Raw genomic sequence first — 13,065 nt, 5'->3', positions numbered from 1 at the left:
TCTCTCTCTCTCTCCCTCCCCCTCTCTCTCCCTCCCCCTCTCTCTCCCAAGATGTTATTTTCCAGTATCTGGATTCCAAATCTCAGAGATGCTGAATTGTTGCCACTCACCAGTCCACCATTTTTACTTGGTTCTCTCTTAATGCTTAATTAGTATAGCCAATTCGATTAATCAAAGCAAAGAATCATCTGAAATCTCAAATTTCATCTTTTCTTGAAAACACGGCTTAACACCCAGCTATTGTTTGAGGAATTTCTATCAGAATTTTTGTTTGGGTGCCTAATTTTCATATGAAACAATTCTCCCTTTCCTTTCAACAAAGCCTTTACTGAAGTGTAAGTGGTTGAGTTGAAAGAGAGGATAGATTTTCTCAGTCCCATAGTGTGGCAGAACAATCCATCATTAAGTACACAGAGGGCCCAAGGGAAACAACTCAAGGATTAGCTCAAAGAGGTATTTCTTCATTTGTTCTTTGTTGCTTTTTTCATTCTAGTGGAAGTAAATACATTTTGGGTGGGAAGCACACTTCTTCCTACATGAACACATGAAGCACTAATAGCTAAATTCAGTGAACCAAGTAGAAAGATATAAAGCTTCCAGCAGGAGAGAGCTATAAACAAGAACATTCCATTTATTCAACTTAACCTTAAAGCTTATTGTTTATTAGCTCTAAATAATGATAAACCTATAGGTGTACTTCTCTCTGTGCATGATTCAGGGAAATTGAACTGGCAAGATTCACTATGCTATATATTCAATTTTTAAGTGAAACTTGAACACACAGGCAGCTATTTGAAAGGGCCAGAGACTGATCTTCCATAGGCTTTAAGTCTATGGAGATTGAGGAGGGTGTGTTTGGATGAATTCTTTTTCTGGAAAAATATTTCAAATTTGCTTTCTCTACTGTGCATCATTAGGTTTATTTCTATTTAAAGAATACCACATTTTATTTTTCAAAAATGATTACACCTGAAACATCTATTTATATGAAATCATGCAATGTATATGTTGAATTTGTTTATGGAATCTCAGCTTACAGTTTTGTACCATGCAATACATCTGCTTCCTTTTAACTTTCCCTCCTACAGAAAGCAACCAACACAAATACCTTCAGTGAATTTGACTTGTATTTTCAAAGGGGGAAATGAACTTTTTTCTTATCCATCAACTTGGTTCTGGAATCATAAGTCTAGGTGCAAAATTCACCAATTACACACTGTTTTCCCACAGGAAAATCTTATCATTGCATGCTAGATACGAACAAAGATATGTTTTCTAATTTACTATCAAGGAAGCTGACGCACATTCAAATTAAGTGACATTCTGTGGCATAATGTGTTGAATAAAGACCCTCATCCCAAGATTCATATCCACCTAGACCTGCAAATTTCACTTCATCTGGAAATAAGATCTTTGCAGATGTCACCAAGTTAAAGTAAGCTCAGATTAGGGTAAGTCCTAAATCCAATAATTAGCACCCTTATAAGGAAAAGGAGTTTTGGCCAGAAAGAGAGAAAGTGGTGGGTAGAAAGTCATGCGATAGTGGAGCCACAGACTGAAGTGATGCACCTACAACTTAAGGAGCACCACGTACTGGCAAGAAAGACCACGAGATAGGAGGGAACAATCTTTTCTTTAGAATCTTTAGAGGAAGTGTGGCTCTCTGGATAATTTGATGTTAGACTTCTAGCTTCCTGAGTTGCGGGAGAATAAATTTCTTCTTTAATCCAGTCTGTAGTAATTTGTTATAGAAGCCCTGGCATGCTAACTCACCAGATAGTGAGTCCTTGGTTTAGGTTTGGCATTTCTAAACCCTAGTGCACCTAGATGCTTTTCTGAGTGTCCTAACTCCACATACTGTCACTCTCACTAGTGAAAAGTACATCTTTCTCTTTGAGATTTATGCCATTTTGTGTTTTAGGGTAGTGTAATTATGAGAAGGTAGGTGACAGATTCGAATGTTAAGGGGACAACAATATAAAAATGCCACAAATGTTGTTTGGAGGCAAAACTTACTGTATTGGGAAAGCTATGTCATATGGAGAGTACGTTCCTCCTCTTTGGTTTCCCTCACTGACACTGTGTCAAAGCAGAGCTGTATGAGCAACTAGCTGCCTCTGCTGGCAATCTATGACTCAGTTATGATGATGATGACAGACATTTATCAAACACCTATAGTATAAGATGTTACTCGTTCAAAATACATAGTGAACTTAATCTCCACTGTCATAGGGTTTCCACAATACTGGCACAGTGTGAGAGCTGGCACTTTATGGTCAGTTAATGCTTTGAGCTGATTGCCTTGGCCAATAGATCATATTGATAGATCAATACTTTTATCTGGAAACTTTAAAAAGTACACAATTTATTTTATTAAATGAATATTTGTGTTATTTGGATAATTCTATACATTCCTTTTAAAACCCTATTCAATTAAGACTCCTTTCTTGTCATCATTCATTTTGTTAAATCAGTGGTTACTAGAAGATCATCCTTTTGTGGGAGTCTAAAATGTTTTGATTTGGAAACAGTTCCTTATAGCTATGAAGATTGGACACCATAATTATCTTCATTCTGATGGCTGTAACAAATAACATAGACTCGGTGTTTTAAACAACCAAAGTTTGTTTCTCATACTTCTGGAAACTAGGAAGTACTAGGTCAAGTTACTGGCAGGTTTGGTGGCTGGCTGGAGCCTTTTTCCTGGTTTAGAGATGGCCACTTTTCTGTGTCCTCACATAGTAGAGAGAAGGATAATCTTTTATTTCTTCTTATAAGGGCACAAACTCTATATCATAAGGGCTCTACACTCATCATCTAAATTACTTGCTAAGTCTCCTCCTCCAAATATAGTCACACTGAGCTTAGAGTTTCAGCATATGAATTTTAGGGGGACAGAAACATTCAGGCAATAGCAAGAGGTAGAGTAGACAGAACTGAATTTGTAGTCAGGTAGACCTGGGTTTGAGTTCTGGCTTCAGCTTGCTTCCCAGATGAGCGACCATGGACAAGCTTCTTAATCATCGAGACTAGGTTTCTTCACCTGTAAAGTGGTTATTTGGTAACTTATTTCATGGTGTTGGTGACATTCTCAAATGCAACAGTGATGTGAAAGTACTTTGTAAGAAATAAACTTTTCTGGGAATATTGGATTATAAGGAGATCGTTGTTAGTTGTTTATGATATTCAATAATTGGATTTAGTCAGAGATTCTTTCTTGTGTCTGTTTTGCCTGAAGTCCTTTTGTGCACTTTTATTTACCTATGTCACTCTTCTGGTGCTAAGATCAAGGAATATGTCAGTTTATAGGAAAATGATATTCATTTGTGGCATAAATGGTCTCTACTTTCCAGTCATGCCTGGAGTACGACATTCTTCGTGAGATGAAGAGTTTGGGTGGTTCAGAGGGAAATAAGATGACATTCCAGATCTCCTGCAGCTTTGACTTCACCTCACTGCTTTGATTAGGTTAAAATCTTTCTGGGATGCTTTATATCTTTTTTGTTGTTGTTCTGACAACTATGAACAGAAACATTAAGACCATCCAAAGAGAAGGAATACTATCCGTGCCACTCTCCCATTTCTCTACCTTCTCAGCTTTCCAATCTCAATATCTCAATAGCGGGGACACTGTGTGTATGTGTGTGTGTATGTGTGAGTGTGTGTGTGTGTGTGTGTGTGTGTGTGTGTTTTACTGGGAATTGAACCTGGGGCCTTTGTGCTAAGGTACATATGCAAACATTTTATTTTATTATTTTACTTTGAAATATGGTTTCACTAAGTTGCCCATGCTGGACTTGAACTTGTAATCCTTCTGCTTCAGCCTCCAGAGTGTTGGGATTACAAGTGTGCAACACTGCACCCATCTGTGGACAGTTCTTTTGAAAGCAAAATCCCACAGAAGAACAAAACAGATACACCTCTGGCCTTCTCAGTGGTGTGGAAATGTTCTGGGATCTACTTAATGCAGATACCATTGTGAAGTGGTTAGCCAGAACTCCCCTAAACAGTGAATCCAAGGGTTTTGGTGGAGTTATGACTGAACACTAGCAGAAATAATCTTGAAAGAACTTCATCTCCAAGTCTGACTTAGTCACCTGCGGTAATTATCCAGTTTTCCCATGATCCCAGGCATTTGTAACTGTTAAGCTACTCTGACAGTTACTAATTAGCCTAGACTTTTGGAACTACAGCTGAATCTTACCAACGTGAAGTTGGGACTCGATCAGCAGGGATTGTCCTCATCTCATTTCAGAAGCCAGTTGCCCTCAAGCAAAATGCTGAATTTATTTTCTGTCTGAAAAAAAAAACACTTTCATTGCGAGATTCTTTGAAGTGGAGTTTGGTTTCTGGGTTACTGAATGAATTTACAAGGTGGGCAGTAATGAATCCTTAAATAGGCTTCTTGTACTCTTACTAGCCACAACTAATACTATTAGTAAGACAGTGCATTACCAATCTAGGTTTGACCCTTTCTCACATGTGATTAATTTGTGGTCCAAATGCACTCCAGCTCTTTTGTTAACATCTCACCTGAGAACATGTAGTTATCAAGAGAGACTGAATGCCTCCTTGTTAATTACAGTAGGAGCCCACAGTCAAGTGTTTATAAGACCTAAGAAGTATGGAAAGAGTAGTTGGAAAAAAATCTAGCTTACTGTCATCAACATGCTGAGGAGTTTGCTACATACCTCTTTCATTCCATTTATACTCCTGGTTCCTGGTTTCGGTCCACCATAGACCATTCTCATGTCAGACTTTGGGTATAAGTCTGGGCAGAAGAAAATTGCTTACTCAGCCATTCCTTATGATTAAGAAGAGAGTAGTCATTACTTTTTCAAAGATAAATGAACTCTAATGCAAGATGGGTAGGTCTTTATCTTAGGCCATTTCTATTAGTATAACAAAACATCTAAGCCTGTGTATTTCAAAAAGAATATAAATTTATATCTCAGTTCTGGCATGTGAGAAGTCCAAAACAAAGGTGATATAAATTTAGTGTCTGGAGATGGTTGCTCTCTGCTTCCTACATTACACCTTATTGCTGCACCCTCTAGAGGGAAAGAATACTGTGTCCTCAAAGAAGGGATGGAAAAGAAAAGTGAATGAATGAATGAACAAATGAATGAATGGAGCTAGTTATTTCCTTCTAGCTATTTTGTAAAGTTGCTAATATCATTCACAAAGGCTTTACCAGTATGACTTAATCACTTCCTGAAGTCTCTACCTCTTCATGCTATCACCTTGAAATTTAAATTGTGCTGTATGAATTTAAGGAAGGATACATTCAAACTGTAGCAGTCGTATAGAAAGGAATGATCGTGTATACTTTGACGTTGGCTCACACGTCAAACCTAAAATGAGTGTGTGGATGGAACCAAGAGGGGTATTATTTTCTAGATTCACTCTGAATGGTTTACTTTATGTTCACAAAGGAGAGGTTGGGTGTTAGTGTTGGTCATCTGGCTGCTCTTAGATGCGTACTTCATTTTCATTATGTCAAAGGAAGACCTAAAGGGAGATAAGTCATAGCTTAGAACATGCCATACCTCTAATGAAGTCATAAGACTTGATCAAGGTAGAAATTGTGGGAGAACACAGGAGAGTTCTGTTCCAGGACCCTTGGGCCTCAAGAATAGGGAAATCATTTCAATACATAGTTTTACAGATACACAACCAAGGTTTCCAGAATTAATAATTTTCATATTTACTACTTGCCTCTGCCTCCAGGTCATTTCCTTAAACTCTATTACCTTTTGGCAAAACTTTTATCATTTTTCCTGAGAATTTCATAGTCTAATCTTCAGCAAATATCTTGGAAAAAACTTCAGTTGGATAGAGAAATGGTTTTATCAGTGTAGAATGTCTTAGCTAGTCTTTAGAACTCATACTAATAAATTAAATGTTGCTTCCTCCAAGAGGCCTTTCCTGATCATCAGCTTTAAAATTTATTTCTCCATCATATATTTTGTGAAATACTTAAAAATGCATGTTCTAGAGGCAGACATCCATTCCTTGCTGTGTCTTCCGCTACCAGCATTACTCAAGGCAAGCTACTTGGCTCCCTCTTTATCTCAGTTTCGTCATCTGTCAAGTCGATACAATAATATTATTTACTTCAGAGAGTTGTTACGAGGACTGGTTACAGTGCATAAAACACTTGCAAGAGTTCCTATCATCATCATCAGCAGCAGCAGAAGCATGTGAGCCTAGGTTATGTTTTTCATATGAATTGTCATAACTTGAAATTATTGTAGGTGTCAGTTTGTGTGGGGATTTTTTTATCTTTCCTTCACTGTTCTGAAAATTGCATGCAGACAAAAACTGTTTGTTAAGGTTAGGGGGTATAGCTTTGTGGCAGATAGCTTGCCATAGTAGGTACGAAACTCTGGGTTTGGTCCCCAGAACTGCAAAGCAAAACTGTTTTCTATGTTCATTCTTACTTCCTTTGTGCCTAGTACACAGTAAGAGCTCAATAAACACTTGCCAAGTGAATGAATGATCATTGAAGGACTTTGCCCTAAACAACTTATATATTACAAATCTAATTCCTCCAGTCTCCCATTACAATAAAGTCTCTTTGTGAAAGAAGGGCTTCCAGATCTCAATGAAATATTTTACTTCAATAATATTTGCTACAAACAAAGTTGTAGGACAACACATTCCAGCCAGTCTTCTGTGTCAAACTTTCCTTTTTACCATTACCTTTGTTTTATCCAGCTATTACATGTAGTTCTACTAATGGAACCCAACTCAGTCCAGACTCAGATCCCATGGCAATCATCCAAGCCATAACTAAGGCAGAATGATTGAGGATTCAGTTTCAATTACAAAAATCATAACGGTATAAGGACATGAAGCAGCTTAAGTGTGTTATTTAAACTGCAAAGACACCTTCTGCTAGCATGAAGTGCATTAGAGATAAACTGTGGGTTTTTGTGTGGCCTCCAAGTCATAGATACTGTTCCACTGTGCTATCCATCACAGATAGCCAGGTCTCCTGTAACCAGTACAGGACTCCACCTGTACTTATTACCTAGAATCTTCTGCCAACCTATCTGTCCTCTGCTTCCATGAAACATTTTGGGACTTAATGAATTCTTTGGACACCATGTCTCAGATGTCCAGATTCCACTGCTTATGTCAGTCTCCTCTACCTTAGAGGCCCCCAGTCTCAGTGTTGCTACCAATTCTCAGCAGCCTTCAGTTGACCTTACTCTAATTATGCTGCTTTGGTACATGTTGCACTAGAATTTGACTTTGAAAGAATTAGTGAGTTAACCTAACATGTCGGCAAAGTGCAAGAAAGTCGAAAACAGACTTAAAACTTTGAAGTGAATTACAAATCATAAATGATATATAGCTATTTCCCAACACAAAGCCTTTGATGACTCTGGTTGCCTTCAGTTTAAACTATGTCTATCACATTGCATTGTGATGCTCAATAAATGTAGCAGTTAAAATATTACCTTTTCTCTGAGCTAGGCATGTAAAACACAATTGCTTTGTAGATACCCTCTCACTTTAGAGGCATCATTTCATGTAATCCCACAATTTTACTAAATATATACTACATTAATTTGACCAGGATCATTCATTAGGGAAATGGCAGAACCAAGACATGTCTGGGAATCTGTTTAGCCCCACAGCTGGTGCCCTTAATGAATACACCACAACACTTTAATAGTGTTTACAGAATAAATGCTTGAACTAAGGTATACTCTTCATTATTTCCCCAAAACACAACTTACTGAAACATATGCCTTCACACAAAAGCTTTTCTCTGATTGAGAAGAGTTTTCCCAGGGCCTCTAGCTCATCAACCTGTAACTTTGGTGTATCAATGCTGCTCTGATCAATACATCTCTGTATTTGTAGTTCACCTTTCATGGTACCCACAACTAGACTCTAAGCACTTGGAGACAGGATTCATAGCTCCCATCATTGTGTATTAACAGTCCTAAATATCAAGTGTAGACAATCATTAATATTGCCTGATAGAGTTGACTCAAAATGGAAACTAAAAAATTAAATTTATGTTTGTGGATAATTACAGCTGCTTAGCAACTTATTTCACATAAAGATTATCAAAACATGAAGGTAGATCCCAGAATGAAAAATTGAGGGAACAGGGAAGAAAAAGGTAGTCATCGTCATAACCATGGTCCTTACAAATAAATATGCCTCAGAAGTTTAACTATCCTTTTATGCCTCGTGTCTATTTTAGACCAATCTATGGAAACTTCTAGAACTCAGGAATTTGTTGCCAAAGCTAGACATAGTTATTTTGCAGCTAGAGAGTAATTTACATTTAAAAAACTGCTGCACAATAATTTTAATGTCCACTGGAGATCAAACAAGATTGAGCAGGAAACCTGGGAGGGTCTTCAAAGGCTTCTTGATGACCAGGAACTGCCTCTGGTAGGAAATCTTTGGTTAAACTCTATGAAGAGCTTCTTTTCTCAGGAGAGGATCAGATTTCATTGATCTCCATGTTCCACAGCTGTTCATGAACCCTGCTGTTCTGGATGTGTGACAGCTATTTATTTCTCAGAGAAAAAGAAACTAAATTAAACATCTTTATTTTACTCTCCTTGGCTAGAAAAATGTAACACTATATTGGTGTTAGTACAGTAAGTAGTATTCAGACACATGAGTTGTAAAGGACGGGAGGCCTGTGCATGAATGTCCGGAAATGTACATGAAAAGATGTGAAATTCAGCATTGTAAGTTGTCTTTTGACTCTTGTAGGTGCTTTCCTTTGCTGGGGTTTTAATCTGGTGGTTTCATAGACTGTGAGATCAACCATGTTACTCTATTAAAAATAAAACACACACACATGCATGTATAGTTATATATAAAATGACATAAATTTTTATCCTTTATATTAGGAAGAAATGTCTGGGTAAGGTGTCCTCATATGCATTTCATTGAAAAAAATCTCTAAATTTTTTCAGATTGCCCTTATCTCTGCTGTGGAGCGTGCATTTTGATTACCTTGCTAGTATTCACTTATATTGCATAACTAACAAAATTATTAATAGGTATAAAATTATTCTGGTCCTTAAAGGCATAGTCACAATTTTCCCTGCAGTGGTCTCTCACAGAAGCAAATTCTAGGCTGATTTGAAGTTGCACAGTAATTTTAATGTTCAAACATTTTTCCATTAATTTAATCAAGCCTACTCTTGCTGCTTTCCCTACAGTGGCTCCCATGAATAGGAAGAGCTTGCCTGTCTCTCCCACCACATCCTCCATGGACAGAAGAAATCAAATCTGTATTTTTTCACTTCTCATCCTCAGACTTAGTCTATCTTTTCCACTTCACCGTTTTTTCCTGAATAACCCTGCTCTTGACCCTGGGCATGCAATCTGAGAGCTGCATGGGGGTGGAGTGTGAGGAGGATGTTCTGGAGCTCAGCAGATGGATCCCAAGAGCACAATGATTTACCAGCCCTTCTGTGATTGTTGCCAAAATGTCTTCCTGTTTTCAAAAATGTTTCGCCCCCTGCTTCTTTGTTTTGCTCTGCTAGGAGACTGCAGTTCTGATTTTGCTAGGAACCAAATCTGCTGTTTCAAGGAAATGCAGCTGCTTGCTTTAGTGGGTGGCTCAAAAGAGGGAATTTTTCTACCCTCCCTCTCCAACCTCCTTGCCACCCCATTTCCATGTAAACGCCGCTGGCTGGCTCATCATCTCATGAGGCATTGATTTTAGAAGTTGACTATTTGCTTTAGATTATTTGGCTGGGGCTGCAACAAAGCCAATGATGGATCTCATTTTGTGTTATCATCCTGTCTACTCATTTTGGTCAGCCTTCCAGAAATGATTGCTTGTTCCTTCAAATAAAACTACACAGCCAGACAGCAAGGATTTTTGAAGTTCCACAGTTTCCAAAGGCTGAGAACATGCAGGGCTGAATGCACCTCAAACTAGGCCCACTCCCCTGGAAGACTGTTGGTTTTCTTACAAATCCATCATCAGGTGCAAGGCTAAATTTGATCACTGCTGTCTAGGCTGCTACCTCTCAGTAGATATTGCTGGTACTGATGTCACTGCATTTCGTGATGTTTACTGTAAGAGACCAGCCAAGCTTAGCCCAGCTGGTGTCTTTTGTAATACAGGACATTCTCTCTACCCCTCTGAACTCCCAGCTTTTAGAAGAAAGGTCATTGACACTCTATGGCCCTTCTGGCTCCAGCTGCAGGCAACAGAGGCAAATTGATGTGCTTTTCCACCAAGCCCAGTGTATCAATATTCAAACTCCTGAACCCCAAATTGGGATGCTTTCCCAGCTGGCAAGACAATGTTTTCTTCTCATTCAAAAAAGGTGCATAATTTCACTGCTGCTAAAATGATTTTTCTGTCACTTCTGCCCTATCTGTCCCCTTTGTGGTGCTCTCACTGACTCCTTCTGGGATCTCGCTCTTTCAGTTTACTCACCACTGCCCCAGGGCTTGTCAACCTGAACAGATACTGTGCGTTGCACTGTTAGTGGCATACATGACATGCCTTTGGTACTTACATTGTAGCCCAGGTAATGCAACTATAGCTGTCACAATTGCAGATCTTCATGTTTATTAGTTTTCTTTCTATCCTTCTTAAATTGACATTAGCCAACTAGTAAGTATCCTAATGCAGTGAAAAATCAGTTCATGGAACAGCTGGAACTCCTGGGGAACTTTATAAGGACTTTCCTGAGTGTGGAAGAAGCTTTGGAGGAACCAAGAAATTGAGGCCCTGCCTGGTCACCTAGAATTAAAGAGTATGAAATAGGTCTGGAATCTCATGGAGATCATCTTTTCCCCAAGGTGTTTAGAGAAGCAGAAGACATTGGACTGTCAGATTTCATCAAACTGAATTTTGTGTTACTTTTCTTACCAACTCTTTGGCCCAAGGTGCTATAGTGTGGAATTAACACTCTCTCACCTGGGCTCCAGTATCATATATCTTGAGGTTTTAAAAGATCTGTTCTGTGTTTTTTCTAGTCTTTCAGGATACTTAAAAAACAATTTAGCCTCATATAAGACCAGGCAATCATCCTATAGGATAGATTTTGTTTTGTTTTGACTTATTAGTACATGTTTGAAGTACATAATGATAATATTCACTGTAGGGAACTGGTGCATGTACATAAAACATTTCAATTATTTTTCCTTTTTCCCTCCAACCCCTTTTTAATTTTTTGGCATCAGATTCACTTATAAGGTCTTACAAAGTTAATTATTATATATAGAGATTGAAAACCAGACTAATAGGCCAAAGAACACATAAGACACATAACGCAATTGTACTAGCTCAAGGGACTCTTTTAGATACATTGCGGTGGATTACAGTAGCATTTTCTTTTGATTAGGGGTCTTTCAGTACCCTCAACCATTCTTTTCAGTGTTAAGGATACCTCCTGGAACCACTGCAAAAGTAGCATAAGAGACTGTGAGAAAAGTCTAGGTTGAGAGTCCAAAGCTAAGCTGCCACCAGAAGCTCTGGTTTAAGGGGAGTTACACAAAGTATCGTGTTCCTGGGATCCACCAACTAGGTTACAGCGTTAGAAATATTAGCGGTTTAGAGCACTGAGGGCACAACAAACACAAACTAAAAAAAATGAAGCTTAGCCTGAGAAAAGGCATCCCTAGTCTGCTCATTTTCAGTTATCTCCTCCTTTTAACGTTGTTGCTCATATTACAATTGGCTTCTGAGATCTCTTAATTTAGGAATTTTTATTCCCAGCTGTCAAAGGGCATTTCCTCATTTCCTCTCAGGGGCGCTGTGGAATGTTACTCTTACCGTCTTTGGGAAGAGAGAGACAGCAATGGGAAGGCTGGGAGCAAGATTTGGTGAGAGTGCCTTTGAAGGTATAACTATTTGTTTTCAAAAGTGGTGGTCATGGGAAGCAATAACAGCTGGGCATGAAGTTGCACCTAGGAAGCTGGTATTTGGGGTCTACTTGGAGAGAATTCACATGAAAAGACTGAGGCAATAATGCTGAGAGCCTAAGTGGTACTGTCAAACATCGCAGGTGATCTCTGCAGGTTAGTACAGAAGGTGTTAGAGAGCAGTGTCATTTATTGAAATGTATCTGCTGTTTTAGCCTTTACTAATTAAATGGTCCCCATGATGTGTGTTTACTTAGGGACAGTTATGAGTTTGGCAACAGCAGGGGATTGATCTTGCAGGAAATAGCATTCCTAAAAAGAGGATAAGGCCTGTTGGGGGTTTGGACACAACTTGCTTAGGGATTCTTGCTTTGTAAAAACTAGAACCCACTTGGAGGATTTAATAACTTTCTCAGCCTCTTCCCCCCAACCCACTGTTCCCCACTTCTCATGCAGGGTTCAGGGCCACAGTGAACAATTTTCTCACTTAAGCAACACTATATCTACTTTGTTTATCTGCCAAAAACTCCGTTATCACTGTTATCCTCTGTCACAGGGTGGGAATTCTTGTGGGGCTTGGCAGGAAGACAGAGGAAAAAGTGCAGCAGACCTCAAAGACTTTACTTGGCTCCCTTCTCTGGTCTTCCTGGCATTTCAGAAGAGTCAGAAACAGCATCCTGGATGGTGGAAACTGTGCTCCACTCCTGCCCAGGAGGTCTATATTCCTGCTCTCGATGACTTTCCTTGCATTGCCTGCAGCAGTAGGGGAAGGGGTGTGGGGGGTGGGCAGGGGAACTAGAAATTAGACAATTCTTTTGGGCAGAAGAGATTAGAATGTCAAGAAGCTGTCAACACGATATATCGCATACAGTTCCTTCTCAAGGAATATTGATGGTATATAGAATTACATGCTGTTATTTAATCTATAAACTGGAGTATAATCGTCACAAAGGCAAGGTCCATGTTAGAAAATTCTTCATCCATAACACAATGCTGGATACATAGCCAGCACTTGTTGATTTCACAAGGGAAGTAGTTGAATTTTGTGTAATGAGGTCATTTTGGCAAATCAGTGAACTGTTCTGCAACTCTTGTTCTGCATCTGCAAAGTGTCTTTACCTCTCAGGGATATTGCAAAGATTAAGTAAGATGATGGCTTTAAGAACGACACTTTTCAGTTTTGTTCACTCT

This window comes from Chinchilla lanigera, unplaced genomic scaffold (genome assembly GCF_000276665.1).
Source record: "Chinchilla lanigera isolate Chin_1 unplaced genomic scaffold, ChiLan1.0 scaffold00102, whole genome shotgun sequence".
In the NCBI taxonomy this organism is placed as follows: Eukaryota; Metazoa; Chordata; class Mammalia; order Rodentia; family Chinchillidae; genus Chinchilla; species Chinchilla lanigera.
This window is presented reverse-complemented; position numbering follows the sequence as displayed.